The 14,435-nt window shown below is 34.9% G+C and overlaps 1 protein-coding gene across 1 annotated transcript in view; it reads right to left on the bottom strand.

Annotated features, from left to right (window-relative positions):
• Positions 1-14,435, bottom strand: part of LOC137491262 (tripartite motif-containing protein 16-like) — a 496,597-nt gene that overhangs the window by 396,891 nt on the left and 85,271 nt on the right. The window lies entirely within an intron of this gene.

Below are 14,435 nucleotides of genomic sequence, written 5' to 3'. Positions count from 1 at the left end.
TGTAGTTTGTCATTTATTCATTGTTTGCAACACATAATTTGAATGTACATGTATTATCTGTCTATTTCTGAAGGTGTTTTCAAACTCTTATTTTAATAGTCTATACTCGCTATTAGAGTTGGGGATCGTTTGGGTTTTTTTCGATACCGGTGCCAAATCGATACTTTTAAAATGAGACCGTGCCAAAACGGTGCCTGAACCGATACTTCACAAAAGCCACAAAATGATGGTGGATGAGGATGACTCAAGAAAAACGCAATTTAATTCAACAAAAAGTTGAATGTTTGAAATTAAACATTAAATTAAAAGTGTAAAGTATATATAATTATATAAGTAAATGCAAAACACAGCAACAAATATGCCACCAAACCCAGCAACAATAATTTAACTGCTTCAATTTTTAGCAGTTTTTTTGCAGAAATATCACCATATTTGCCTTTTCTGGCAAAATACGACACCTTTCCTGACTTATTGTATGGCCTGCACAGGAAAAAACCCTTTCAGAAGGTGTAGATAAGGCCTGCACACAAAGGTATGTGTTTGAAAGAGCAGACAATATGGGAAGACTGTCCCTCTTTCCCCACCACTAAGTTACATGGTCTTGTCCTGATGAGGTTGAAGGTAGACCTTGGTAGATTGTAATCTCATTATGGGCCTGTTCAGCTACGGTGACGGGATCACTTCTTGATGTTGTTGCCTGAAGTAATTCCCAGTCCTCATTCTCAAACAGCTCTTCCAGGGCTGACTTCTTGGCACATATCTTGTGATATGGAGACTGGCAAAAAGAGACAAACTTGTTTCAAAATTTATTTATTTTATATATATATATATATATATATATATATATATATATATATATATATATATATATATATATATATATATATATATATATATTAAAGTATATTTATATAATATACTGTATTAAGTTTATATTTAAGCATTTCAATACTACTTACATGTTCCTCTGTATTCAGTGACTCATCCTCCTGATTGTCATCCAATCTATCTTCAGATTCTTCCTCAAAGTTGTGCTCCATTAGAAGCTGGAGAAATGATGTTGCACATATTAACAGCAATACTTTGTTGTAGAAACTGTAACATAGCATAGATGGGAAATAAGACTGAGGATAAAAGACCGGTTCTGCTGTTGCACTGTCAACTGGTGCTTTCTCTAACCGGCCCCAAGCATCTGCAGCAACTGCACATTCAAGGTTGCTTTTAAAGCGACGGTCCATCAAGGTGGCTTCCTGCAGGAAGTTCTTAATGTCTTTATCCTGTAATAAAACATGACAAACTATTTAGTGTTTTATAGTTAAAATGATGTGATTTGACTTTCTTTTTTTTTAAGCATAAGCACTTAATGAAAATGAAAAATACCTGATATCATTTCTCCAGATCTTCCCAGACTTTCACTTTCAAAGTACTGATGAACATAGTCTCCTCTTCAGCCACTTTAAAATGCTCCTCCAGCTTAGCCAGTATGGGAAGAATTTGGCCACATGTGGGAGACTTCTCACTGGATACACAGAGGGTTGAGGTGTACAAAAGCTTCATGTTTTTAACAAAATCCTCTGCTTTCTGGAAGTCATCATTTGTGAGTCTTTCCAGTCTGAGGCACAAAATAAAATATTTAGATAAGAATAATTTATTTATTTGTTTGTTTATTTGGCAGGGACGTGTACATTTATTAGCATTTCTGCCAATGCACCAGAATTAGCCCGAAGGCTATTTTTACTGTTATCACTATTTTACTAAAAAAAAAATGCAAAATTTTAATTTCAATCTACTGAAGAAGAAAAATATGTGTAAAACAAACATTACTTTCTGAGAATTACTTAATGAGAAAGTTCTACTTACTGAGAAGTTGTTGCTTTTCCCGCAACACAATCTTTGCCATGGAGGACCTTCTCAGCCCGAAGTTTGGAACACCACTTTGTAATAGCACTGATGCTGTAAACATTTTGTGCGGCCAGGTTTAGGGTGTGAGCAAAGCACCCCACCTTTAAAAGCTTAAGATTCTTCAGTGCAACATCCATATTGCTGGCATTGTCTACTGTGGCAGCTACAACTTTAGTGTTTATCTGAAATTCCTCCATAATGCCATTTATTTCATCTGCCACCACAAGGCCTGTTTGTGACTCATACACAGGTTTGGTGTTTAGCACTTTTTGCTTAATGTGTCCCTCACTGATGTAGCGCACAGTGATTGTTAAATAGTGGTCCACCCATCACATGTGATAGCAGCCTTACTCACTTGTGCTAATTCCTGAATAACATTTTGTTTCTCAACAGAGTACCATGCAGGAATAAAAGTGTTGGACAAATCATCTCTGGATGGGGGTCGGAAGCGAGGATTAAGGGCAGCAGTCATCTCCCTAAAAACATTTTTATTATTGATTAATACATTTTTAGACTAATTTAATAACACCACATATGGAAAAAAATATTTTATACTTATATATATATATATATATATATATATATATATATATATATATATATAAATATATATATATATATATATATATATATATATATATATATATATATATATATATTTTTTTTTTTTTTTTAAATAACTAATCACACTTTTTTGTAATCATGATTAATTGCAAAAAGCCATATTTATTAAAGAAATAAAAACAGGTGTAGCAAAAACAAAAGAAGGTGAAACCACCTTCCAGCTAGCACTTTTGCTGCTGTCAGGTGGTTTAAACTAACAAAAAGTCCTAAAAAACAACGTAAATAAACAAAGAAAAGGGGGAGCCTTTCTCCCTTGACAACTGCCACAAACACTTCCTGGAACGTACCAACTATCGGGCGTGCTCAGGGTGGGATAGCCGTAAGTGAGGGAGGCCATCAAGAGTTGCCTATTAGAAACAGGTGCAGCACCAGGAGCCGAGCACAGCTCAGCTTAAATTGACACAGCATAGACAGAAGCAACGCCCTTGTCCCCTCAATTGTTTACCCGTGTTTTCTGTTGTCCCACCCCACCCAAAGAAAATTAATGCTTGAAAAGATACTAGCAGCAGAGCTGTGACACGGGGAAGTGTATTAGCTGCTAAATGACGTAATTCAAAAAGCTTACAGCACCTGGTATTCCCAGGCGGTCTCCCATCCAAGTACTGACCAGGCCCAACCCTGCTTTACTTCTGAGTTCACATGAGATTTTTTTAAATTTTTATTAGGAAATGTGGAAATGTTCATACAATTACAATTTAACATTTTACACATATTTGCACAAGATGTCTCATTCTAAAAGAAGTCAATTAGTGGTTGATGGTCTTATTTCCAGGGTCCTTTCAGTCCTTTAAAAGAGAAATGTCCAATTCACAGTACTGTAAAATCTGACATACTTCAACCGTAAAAACATTGTAAAAAAACATCAACTTTTTCTTCATGATAAAAATAATAAAACAAACATTGTACATACTTTACGAATTTTCTTTTAAAAATGTTCCATACATTTAGTCGCACTTTTTCCTTCCTCATTACAACTCTTCTTTCCCATATTGCGTTTTTCATCAACATTATCAGCAAGTTAATTAGCTTTTTGTTTTTACATGCACATTCATTTTCCAATCCCAACATTAAAACCTTATTCCATTCCGTTTCTTCCTCCCCTTTTAATATTGAGATCATTTCTTTACATCTTTCATTAAAATCATCCAACTGTTTGCAATGTAAAAATAAATGTAAAAGCCCCTCATCATCTTCGTTACACACTTTACATGTTGCATCTTGTTCCATCCCAATTTTATTTAAAATGGCATCAGTAAAAATCACTCTGTGTCTTATAAAATATTCTAAGTTTGCCAGTTTTGTTTGTATAAAAATACCTCTCATGTTTTCCCATATGTTGTTCTCATTTGTTATCTCGTATTTTTGCATCCAGTATTCATTTGCCACAGGTTTCTTAAAAACTGCATCCCTAAAAACACAATAAAAACTTTTCACAGTACATTCCTTAAAGTCATTCAATTTCTCCCCTATTCTCACATACACTTCCATTCCATCAACGTCATCTTCTTTATTTTCAATTTTTTGAATCCATTCTTGAGGGATTGCAGTTTTAATTATTCCGTACTTATTCTTTATTTCTTGTCTGCTATATTCTTCCTTTGCTTCTTCCATGGCATCAATAATGCATTGTACTGGTAAAAAACCTTCTTTAAACTCATATAAAATATCCCTTACTTTAACTATTCCTGCCACCCACCATTTCTTTAAAAAAATTTCCTTCCCTTGATTTAAAATGCAGTTGTTTAAGAAAAGAGGCTGATTTAAAATGTTCTCTCTCCCTAGAGGTTTAAAATGCACATTGTTTAAAAATTTGCCCCAAGCTCTTAACAATTCTTTATAAAAATCCGGCACCCTCTCCGCCATCCAGTGTTTTGTTTTCATCCATAAAATACTGTCCCCCAAATTAAAATTACCACATTTATTTAAAAAATATCCCACAGTTCCTTTCCACGATGCTTCAGTTCCTTTGTCAAAGTACTTTTTTATTATTTTGACCCTCAAACTATTTTTTCTTTGTTCTACATCCATCAACCCCAGTCCTCCCTTATCCACTTCCCCTATTAAAGTAGCATGTGCAATTTTTGCTGGTTTCCCCTCCCATAAAAAATCTAAAAAACATTTTTTTAGCCTTTTTACCGCCCACATCGGCATTGCAGACACATATAAAATATACCACAGCTTTGACACCATTAAAACATTTAACACTAAAACCTTCCCTTTTAATGTTAATGTCCTGTTTTTCCAAAATATTAGTCTTTTCTCAATCCCTCCCAGCACTTCCTCCCACATTGTATCATCTGCTTTCTTTTCATCCTTCCCCATTAAAACTCCTAAAATCTTAATTTCTTTAGTTTCTTTAAAAGTGAACAGCTCTGTTAAATTCCCTACCTCTCCTAATCTCATGTATTCCGTTTTACTTTCATTTATTTTTGCTCCTGATCCTCGACAGTATTTTTGCACTATTTGCATTGCTTTCTTTACACTTTCGATATCTTTCATTAAAAGAGTGGTATCATCTGCGTATTGGAATATTTTTGTTTCTTGTCCATCCAGTCCTATTCCCTTTATCTCCTCATCTTGTTTTATCATTAATCCCAAGGGTTCTGCCACTAATGAATATAAAAGAGCTGATAGCGGACACCCTTGTCTAATCGATCGTGTGATGTTTACATTTTTTGTTAAAAAACCATTACATTTAATCCTTGTTGTTGCCCCTTTGTATAAAATACTAATCCATTTTTTAAAATTCTCCCCAAATCCAAAACTCTGTAAAATATCAAATAAAAAACTGTGCTCAACTCTATCGAATGCCTTTTCAAAATCCAAGCTAATTAAAAAGCCTCTTTTTTTCTTTTCGTTCATGTATCTTATTGTGTCTTTAATGCTAATTGTTGTGTCCGCTATATCTCTTCCCTTTACTCCGTATACCTGGTTTGTTTTTATTATACTTGGCATTATTTCTTTAAGTCTGTTGGCTAAAACTTTAGATAAAATTTTTAAATCTGTATTTAGCATTGTTATTGGTCTGTAATTCTTTAAATCATTTTTTCCTCCTTTCCTTTTATATATCAATTCCATTAATCCCATTCCCATTCTTACATTTAATTCATTTAATTGTCATAGTAATTTTTTATTTCTTCCAATATTCCATCATTTGTATCTATAACTACCCCATCATCTCTTTTTAATTCATTAAATGTTTTGGCTTTACTTCGACTTTTTTCCAAGTTAAAGAAAAACTTTGTACACTTTTCTCCTTCCACAGTATGTTTGGCTTTACGCCTTAATCTTGCCCCTTCATATTTTTTTTCTTCTATCTCTTTTATTATTCCTTCAAGCTCTTTAATTTTTTGTATATCTTTCTCATTCTTATTCAATTCAATCTCTAATTGCTCTTTTGCATCTCTCTCCTTCTTTCTCCTAATGTTCTGTATTAATTTGCAATATTTTATTGTATACTTTTTAATTAAATACTTAACATTTTCCCACCATAATCTTCGAAAAGCTTACAGCAGCACCAGGGGGCGAGCGCAGCTCAGCTGGCATCGACACAGCACCGACAGAAACAATGCCCTTGAAGGCGAGAAAAAATAATGGCAGCGAAGCTGTGACACGGGGAAGTCTATGTCTGCCAAATGAAGGACTTCGAAAAGCTTACAGCACCTGGTATTCCCAGGCGGTCTCCCATCCAAGTACTAACCAGGCCCCACCCTGCTTTACTTCCGAGTTCAGATGAGATCGGGCATTTCTTTTTTTTTTTTCTTTTTTCTTTTTTTTTTTTTTTAAATAAACATTCTTCATAAAATAACATCCTCTTTGGGCATTTTCCACTTTAAACCATTTAAAACATTATACACTTCATCATTAAACACATCATAAAAGCTTGGTAACATGTCTTCTCCTTTAAAATACCAGTACAGACTTTTTATGTATCTTTCCATTTTTCGTTTTAGTACATTCCACACATTTAAAACAACTTTTTCCTGTTTTGCTACATTTCTTCATCATCATTATAAGAAGATTTACAAACTTTTTGTTTTTGTTTTCCATATTCCATCCGAACATCACCAGAGTATTCCATTCCAATTGATCTTCATCCCAATCTTTTAATAAATCTTTTAGCATTTTTTGGCATTTCATGTAAAAACATTCTAATTCTTTACAGTATAAAAACAGGTGTAAAATTCCTTCATCTTCTTGAAAACATACCTTACATGTTGCATTTGGTTCTCTCTGTATCTTTGTTAAAATGCACTCAGTAAAAATTGCCTTGTGTCTTATAAAATATTCAAAACATTCCAATCTTGTTTCTATTAATTTCCCTCTCATGTTTTTCCATATATTTTCCTGTTTCACACTATTCAATCTTTGTACCCAAAAGTTATTTGCTATTGGTTCTTGAAATACACTATCTCTAAAATACACATAAAAGTCTTTCAGTAAACAATCTTTAAAATCACAAAGCTTTCCTTTTAAATAGACATGTATGACTTTTTCATTCCCACATTCTTCCATATTTTCTATTCTTGTAATCCATTCTTTTGGTATGGCACCTTTGACCGTTTCAAGTTTATTTTCTATTTCCTTTACACTGTATTCCTCTTTAGCTTCTTCCATTAAGTCTACTATATATTGCTTAGGTAAAAATCCCTTTTTGAATTCATAAAGAACATCCCTTATTCTTAAAATCCCCACATCCATCCATTTTTTAAAAAATAGTTCCTTCCCTTCTTTTAAAATACTTTTATTTAAAAACAAAGGTTGATTTAACAAGTTTTCTCTTTCCTTTACTTGGTAAAATACTCCGTCTAAAAATTTCCCCCATGCACTTAAAATTTCTTGATAAAACCCTGGTAACTTTTCTGTCATACAGTTTTTAGTTTTTAACCAAAGAATGTCTTCTCCTAAGTTAAAATTGCCAACTTTGTTTAAAAAATATTTCATAACCTTTTTCCATTCTTTTGAGTTCTCCTCTTGTAAAAGCTTTTTAACTATTTTGACTCTAAGACACTTCTTCCTTTGTTTAATATCAATCAATCCTATCCTCCTTCTTCTGTTGCTCCAATTATTGTATTGTACGCAATTCTTGGGGGTTTCCCCTCCCATAAAAAATCTTGAACACACTTTTTCAATCTCCCTTCTATCCAACATGGCATTTCTGTTATATATAATTTATACCATAGCTTTGATGTCATTAAAACATTTAATATTAAGGCTTTCCCCTTTAAGCAAAGTTCTCTTATCCTCCAAAAATTTAATCTTGATTCTATTCCTCTTATTAGATCATCCCACATCTTTTCTGTTGCTTTTCTTTCATTTTTACCAATTAAAATTCCTAAAATTTTCAGTTCTTCTACTTCTCTAAATTGAAAACAATCTGTTAAAATATCTGCTTTACCAAACCTCATATATTGTGTTTTATTTTCATTTATTTTGCTTCCTGTACCCTTACAAAACTCCTGTACTTTTTTCATGGCTTCTTTTACACTCTTTTTCTCCTTCACTATTATTGTTGTATCATCAGCATACTGGTATATTTTTCCTTCATCCTCCTCTTCTTCTATTTTTATTCCATTAATTTTAGTTTCTTGTTTTATTGCTAACCCTAAAGGTTCTGCAATTAGGGAATATAATAGCGCTGAAAGAGGACATCCTTGTCTAATCGATCTTGTAATTTTAAAACAATCTGTTAAAAAACCATTACATTTCACTTTTGTTAAAGCCCCTTTATAGAAATAATATAATTATAGAAATAATAAAATTCTCTCCAAATCCAAACGTTTTGAGTACATCAAATAAGTAAGTATGTTCTACTCTGTCAAAAGACTTTTTAAAATCTAAACTAATGAAATACCCATTCATCTTCTTTTCTTGTAAATAATCTATTGTGCTTTTAATACTCATTGTTACATCTGCAATATCTCTCCCTTTTATTGCATATGCTTGATGTGATTTAATTAATTTAGGCATTACGTCCTTTAATCTATTCGCTAAAACTTTTGCTAAAATCTTTAAATCTGTATTCAAAATTGTTATTGGTCTATAATTTTGTAATTCAGTTTTTGCTCCTTTTCTTTTATATATTAACTTCATTAATCCCATCCCCATTCTTTCATTCATCTCTTTACATTTAAAAATTTCTTTAAAAACTTCTTTAAGTATTCCTTTTATAATATCTTTTAAAACAATATAAAATTCATTTCCTATTCCATCTATACCTGGACTTTTTATTTAGTTGATTTGTTGCAATTTCAATCTCTTCTTCTTCTATTTCTCTGTCACATTCTTTGTTGTCATCTTTTTCTAGTTTTATTTTTATATAATTTAGAATCTTTCTTTCTTTTTCTTCATCAATACCTTTTGCTTTAAATAGATCTTCATAAAAATGCTTGATTTCTTCCAGTGGCGTAGCGCAAAATGCGGAGGCCCCCCTGCAGGGATCGCTGACGGGGGCCCCTGATGGAGGGGGGGGGGGATACGTCATACGTCAATTTGCATATCACTGACGTCATCACGTTCTACCGTTTCTGTTTAACAGCCTATGGTTAATAAAGGGGTATTTATAATTGCACTACACTTTATATATGCATGTTTATTTAACTAAATGTATTGCTGTTTGAATACAGTATGTCATTATAGATGTGTAACGTTAGTGAATGTGCAGTAATCTCTCATATGAAATAAACTCAGACAAGTTCAGAAACTGTCACTAAAATATCTGTGATTGTGAACAAGAAAAGAATAAACGGTCCAAATAAATTGTTAAAATAAAGTAGAAGTATATCGGTTTGACTGTACAAGGGAAAATACCTTTACACTGCCTGTGCTAAATCATTTGTCGTCAATACGCAGAGGGGTGATCTGCTCTCGGGCTGCAGGTGGGAGAGGCTGCTGTACGAGGACTGACTGGGCCGCCTGTCAGTGCTGTGAGGTGGGGGAGGGGCCGGCGGCATCACACGCAGCTCATTGAGAAGAGTAGGGACGGTACAGTATGGACAAATGACAGTCTAAAAAATCTCCAATAACACACAAAAAAGTCGCTAGATTTGTCGCTAGGGGGGTCTGAAAAGTCGCTAAATATAGTGACAAAGTCGCTAAGTTGGCAACATTGGCTGCAAGCAATCAGAATGAAGTAGTCCACCGCTTGAGAGGTGTTCAGAGAACACAGACCTGTGAACTTTGGTTCCGACCACAGTTGTTCCCAACAGTTTATTGAAAATCACGACGACGCGGGGGCCCCCTAATCACGCGGGGCCCCCCCGCGGTGCGTGCCCTGCGGGCCTGTCCGCTACGCCACTAATTTCTTCTAGTATTTCTGTGTTTCTTTTCGCCATTTTTCCATTTCTCCCTTTAATTTCCTTTATTATTCCTGCTTTACCTCTTTGCTTCTCTAAATCAAAAAAGAATTCTGTGCATTTTTCCCCTTCTACTGTGTATTTAGATCTGCTCCTCAACATTGCCCCCTTATATTTGTCTTCTTCTAAGTCTCGTAATTTTTGCTCTATTTCTTTGAATTTTTCAATATCTTTATTTTCCTTGTTTAATTCTTTTTCTAAGGATCTTTTAACTTCTTTTTCTGTATACTTTTTACATCTTTGTAGTACTGCGCAATATTTGATTGTGTATTTTCTTATTTGATATTTTGTGTTTTCCCACCATATCCTTTTATCTTCATCATACATTCTATTTTCTTTTTCTTTCTCTATTATTTCTTTGACTTTTTGAACATAATCTTGATTCTTTAAAATGGTTGTGTTTAAAATCCAAGTCCCTGGTCCTTTTTGTATGTTTTCTATATTCACTTTAAAATGCAAGAGCTTATGATCACTAAAACTGTTCTCTTCATACTGTATGTTTTCTATAAAATTTTCAATATTTCTAGTACATAAAATAAAATCTATTCTCGTTTGACATATAAAATTCCCCACTATTTGTCTCCTTGAAAACTCTCTTTTTTCTCTATTCCTTTCCCTCCATATATCTACTAAACTATTTTCCTTTATTAACTCATTTAGTTCCTTTTTTCCTATATCCGATTTTAAAACCATTCCGTCAGCCATATCTTGTTTTCTAAAAACAGTATTAAAATATCTCATCATTATTATTTTTTTAAAACCTTTTAATACTTCATTTAAAACCTCAAAAAACTATTTTTTTGTCTTTATCTTCTGTTGGTGCATGTATATTTGCTATTATTAATTCATGTCCTTCATAGTTCACCTATATTACTTAACATTTTCCATAATTATCCTTATACACAATTCTTTTAAAGTTTAAAATATCTTTCCTTATTAAAAAAGCAACACCTCTTCCAGATTTACCATCACCATTATTATATATAATATCCCCTTGCCACAACTTTTTAAAATCGTCCATTGCATGTTCTTTCCAGTTTGTTTCCTGTAAACCTATCACTTCCTTGTTTTTACATTTCTCTCTTATTTTCTCAAATTTATCTTTTCCCATCAGTCCCCTTGCATTAAAAGACACACAGTTTAAAACCATTAAAATAAATAAAAATGAAATTAAAAACCTACACATCCTCATAAAATAGAGATCAAGATAAAATATTTTAAAAACATCATTTTTCTTCATCTTCTTCCAGTCCCCTTCACACTTCATACCTATTTACATATTTAGCTCTGTTCTTTGTTAAAACTTTTTTCTTTGCCATGTCCAAGTTTGGTTTTACCTTAAAAGTTCTTCTTCTTAAAAATCCTCTTTCCACTTTGTTCTTATCCATATTTTCCATCCTTGTTTCTTCATCATTTGCCATTCCTTCAGCTTGACCAGTCTTATTTAGTTCCTCTTTTTCCACAGGGCTTAAAAAAGTTTTAAAACTGTCCCATATTTCCATTTGTGACCACTTGTCCTGTTATCTTGTCCTGGTAACTGTACTTCATTCTCTTCATTTTCGTTTTCTCCTCCCTTTTTGTTAATCTTGTCCTGGGGTCCATTCTTTGTATGTGGATAACTCATTTAGTAGGATTTGGTTAGCGATGATTTGACATGATCCAGGATCGTTTAGTTCTTCCAAACTCTTCTGAGAGTTGTTGTCAGCAATAGTTCTGGTAGCTCAAATCTGCTAAGGAACAGGCTAATTTCATATATACAGGATTAGATCAGGGGTCCGTTCTTCGTACGTGGATTACTCAGTTAGCTGGATTTGGATATTGACGATTTGACATGATCCAGGATCGTTTCGTTCTTCAAAGCTGATCCGAGAGTTGTTGTCATGGCAACAGATCTGTTAGGTCAAACCTGATCGGGAGCAGGTTCAAATCATATAAACAGGATTAGATCGGCTCAGTTCAAGCAAAGATAATACAAAAAGTATGTACCGAGTTCTGATATTTTCTTACAGTAAAAGTTATATACACTTGGGAAAATAGTAAATATTTTTTAACTATATATATAAAAGTTATAGTCATTAATAAAATAAATAAAGTTATACATATTAATAAAACGTATGCAATCTGCACCCTCGAAATGAAAATACAAAGGCTGCCACCTGGTGGTGCAAAGAGAAAACTTATTGATATGAACTTTTTAGATCTCTTTAGTACAAATTGTGTATAATAGAAATGCACAATATGTGACTTTTTTTAAAAGCAATAATACATTTATGCAGTCATAAACATGTTTTGACAGTTAATATGCCAGTGATGCTTCACAAAAGTTGCAGACGCCTTTACCAATATCAAAATGCTTTTGGAAACAACCAGTTATTCTTTACACCGATTAAAAAACGGCTACTATAATTAAGAAAATCTTTTCTAAATGAAGAACTAAATACATTGATTTCCATTGCAATACATGATGAATACTCTTGTCTTGACAAATGAAAGTGTAAAGCCTGCAGCTCACAACAAATGTGAAGTTACTGCGTGTCATATTTAACAAGCCGTTTACTGCTAATTTGATGTAATTTTGCTCACATGGATAATTGAATATTAATCAGATGATGTCATTACGCTGCTGTGCGTCAGCCAATCGTTGCATTGCTGATCATGATTTCGAGGATCGATAGATCTGTCCTTCACAACACACGCAGCGATCTCAGATCAGTTCATCCAGATATTCTAATCTGATTCGTGAACTTGTTTGGAGAACCAAATTAGCGAGAACCAAAATAATCAGTTATCAAGATTAAAAGATCCAGGATCTGCCAAATCATCTTAGATCATTCAAGCGAGGTACGAAGAACGGACCCCAGGTCAGTTCAAGCAATAACAGGGTTGCAAGGCAGTTGCTAAGGGGTTGCTAGGTGGTTGCTAGGCGGTTGCTAAGGTGGTTGCTAAGCAGTTGCTAGGCGGTTGCTAAGGTGTTGCTTGATGGTTGCTAAGGTGTTGCTATGTGGTTGCTAAGGTGTTGCTAGGTGGTTGCTAAGGAGTTGTTAGATGGTTGCTAAGGTGTTGCCAAGCGGTTGCTAAGGTGTTGCTATGGCGGTTGCTAGATGCTTGCTAAGGTGTTGATAGGCTGTTGCCAAAGTGTTGCTAGGCGGTTACTATGGGTTACTCACGTGTTGCTAAATTGTTTGCTAAGGTGTTGCTAGATGGTTGCTAAGGAGTTGTTAGATGGTTGCTAAGGTGTTGCTAGGGTGTTGCTAGGTGGTTTCTAAGGTTTTGCTAGGCAGTTGCTAAGCTGATGCTAGGTGGTTGCTAGGCGGTTGCTAAGCTGTCACTAGGTGGTTGCTAAGCTGTTGCTAGGTGGTTGCTAAGGTGTTTTTAGGCAGTTGCTAAGCAATCACTAGGTGGTTGCTTATGTGTTGTAAGGCGGTTGCTAAAGTGTTGTTAGGTGGTTGCTAAGGTGTTGCTAGGCGGTTGCTAAGGTGATTCTAGGTGGTTGCTAAGGTGTTGCTAGGTGGTTGCTAAAGCGTTGCAAGGTGTTGCTCGGCGGTTGCTATGGTGTTGCTAGGTATTTGCTAGGCGGTTGCTAAGGCGTTTTAAACCTGCTAGGGAACAGGCTAATTTCATATACAGGATTAGATCAGGTCAGTTCAAGCAATAACACGGTTGCAAGGCAGTTGATAAGGGGTTGCTAGGTGTTTTCTAGATGGTTAGAGGGAAAGGAATTGGTCATGTGCAGATTTGAACGACAGACCTTGCAGGAAAGATTACGGCATTCTAAGAAAACTCTGTTGTGAAGATCAGTATCCATGGCCCTCCAGTAGGGACACTAATTACACTGAGTAACGCGTATAATAATCTATTTCAGCACCTGATAGGATGAGGTTCTTGATGGCGTTGGAGGATGGTTAGGGTGCACTAAGGCCGTGCGAAGAAATGTGAGTAGGGAAGGTAGACTGTGGGAAGGGTTAGTAATGGAGGTGACTGCTTGGTGAAGGGATGTAGAGGTGGGGAAAAAAAGGTGGGGATACTGGAAAAGGCGAAATGAGTAGGGAGAGGAAGTGCGTTAGGACTTGTAGAGTAAGACTGGGTATAAATAAGCTGGCTTGAAGAGTGATGGAGGTTAGAAGGGAAATAGAATTAAGGAGGGTTAAGAGTGGAAGGGATGACTGGATGAGTAGGGCTGGAGTTTTCACTGGAATGTGGAGCTGGAGGCCAAGGGAAGGGAATGGGAAGTCAGAGAGTGGTGTCATCTGGTGAATTGTCTATGTTTTGGAATGTTCTGGTAGGTGCAGTTTGTCTTGTTCCGTGGAATTGGTTTTTATTGCTTTTCTTAGTTGCTTTCTTTGATGGTCCGGGGAGATTTCGTGCATGCGGGGCTGTGGTGGGCTAAGGATAGGGGGTGTGGCGGGAGCGAGCGGTGGGCTGAGGATAGGGGGTGTAGCGAGAGCAAGCGGTTCTGCTGTCCTGAGAGGGTGGAATTGGTGACGAGATGGATTCATAGAGTTTTAGTAGTTCCATTTTATTGCAGCGACTGCGGATAGAGATTCCAGCATTTAT

Source organism: Danio rerio, chromosome 4 (assembly GCF_049306965.1).
Source record: "Danio rerio strain Tuebingen ecotype United States chromosome 4, GRCz12tu, whole genome shotgun sequence".
Lineage (NCBI taxonomy): Eukaryota > Metazoa > Chordata > Actinopteri > Cypriniformes > Danionidae > Danio > Danio rerio.
This window is presented reverse-complemented; position numbering and strand designations above follow the sequence as displayed.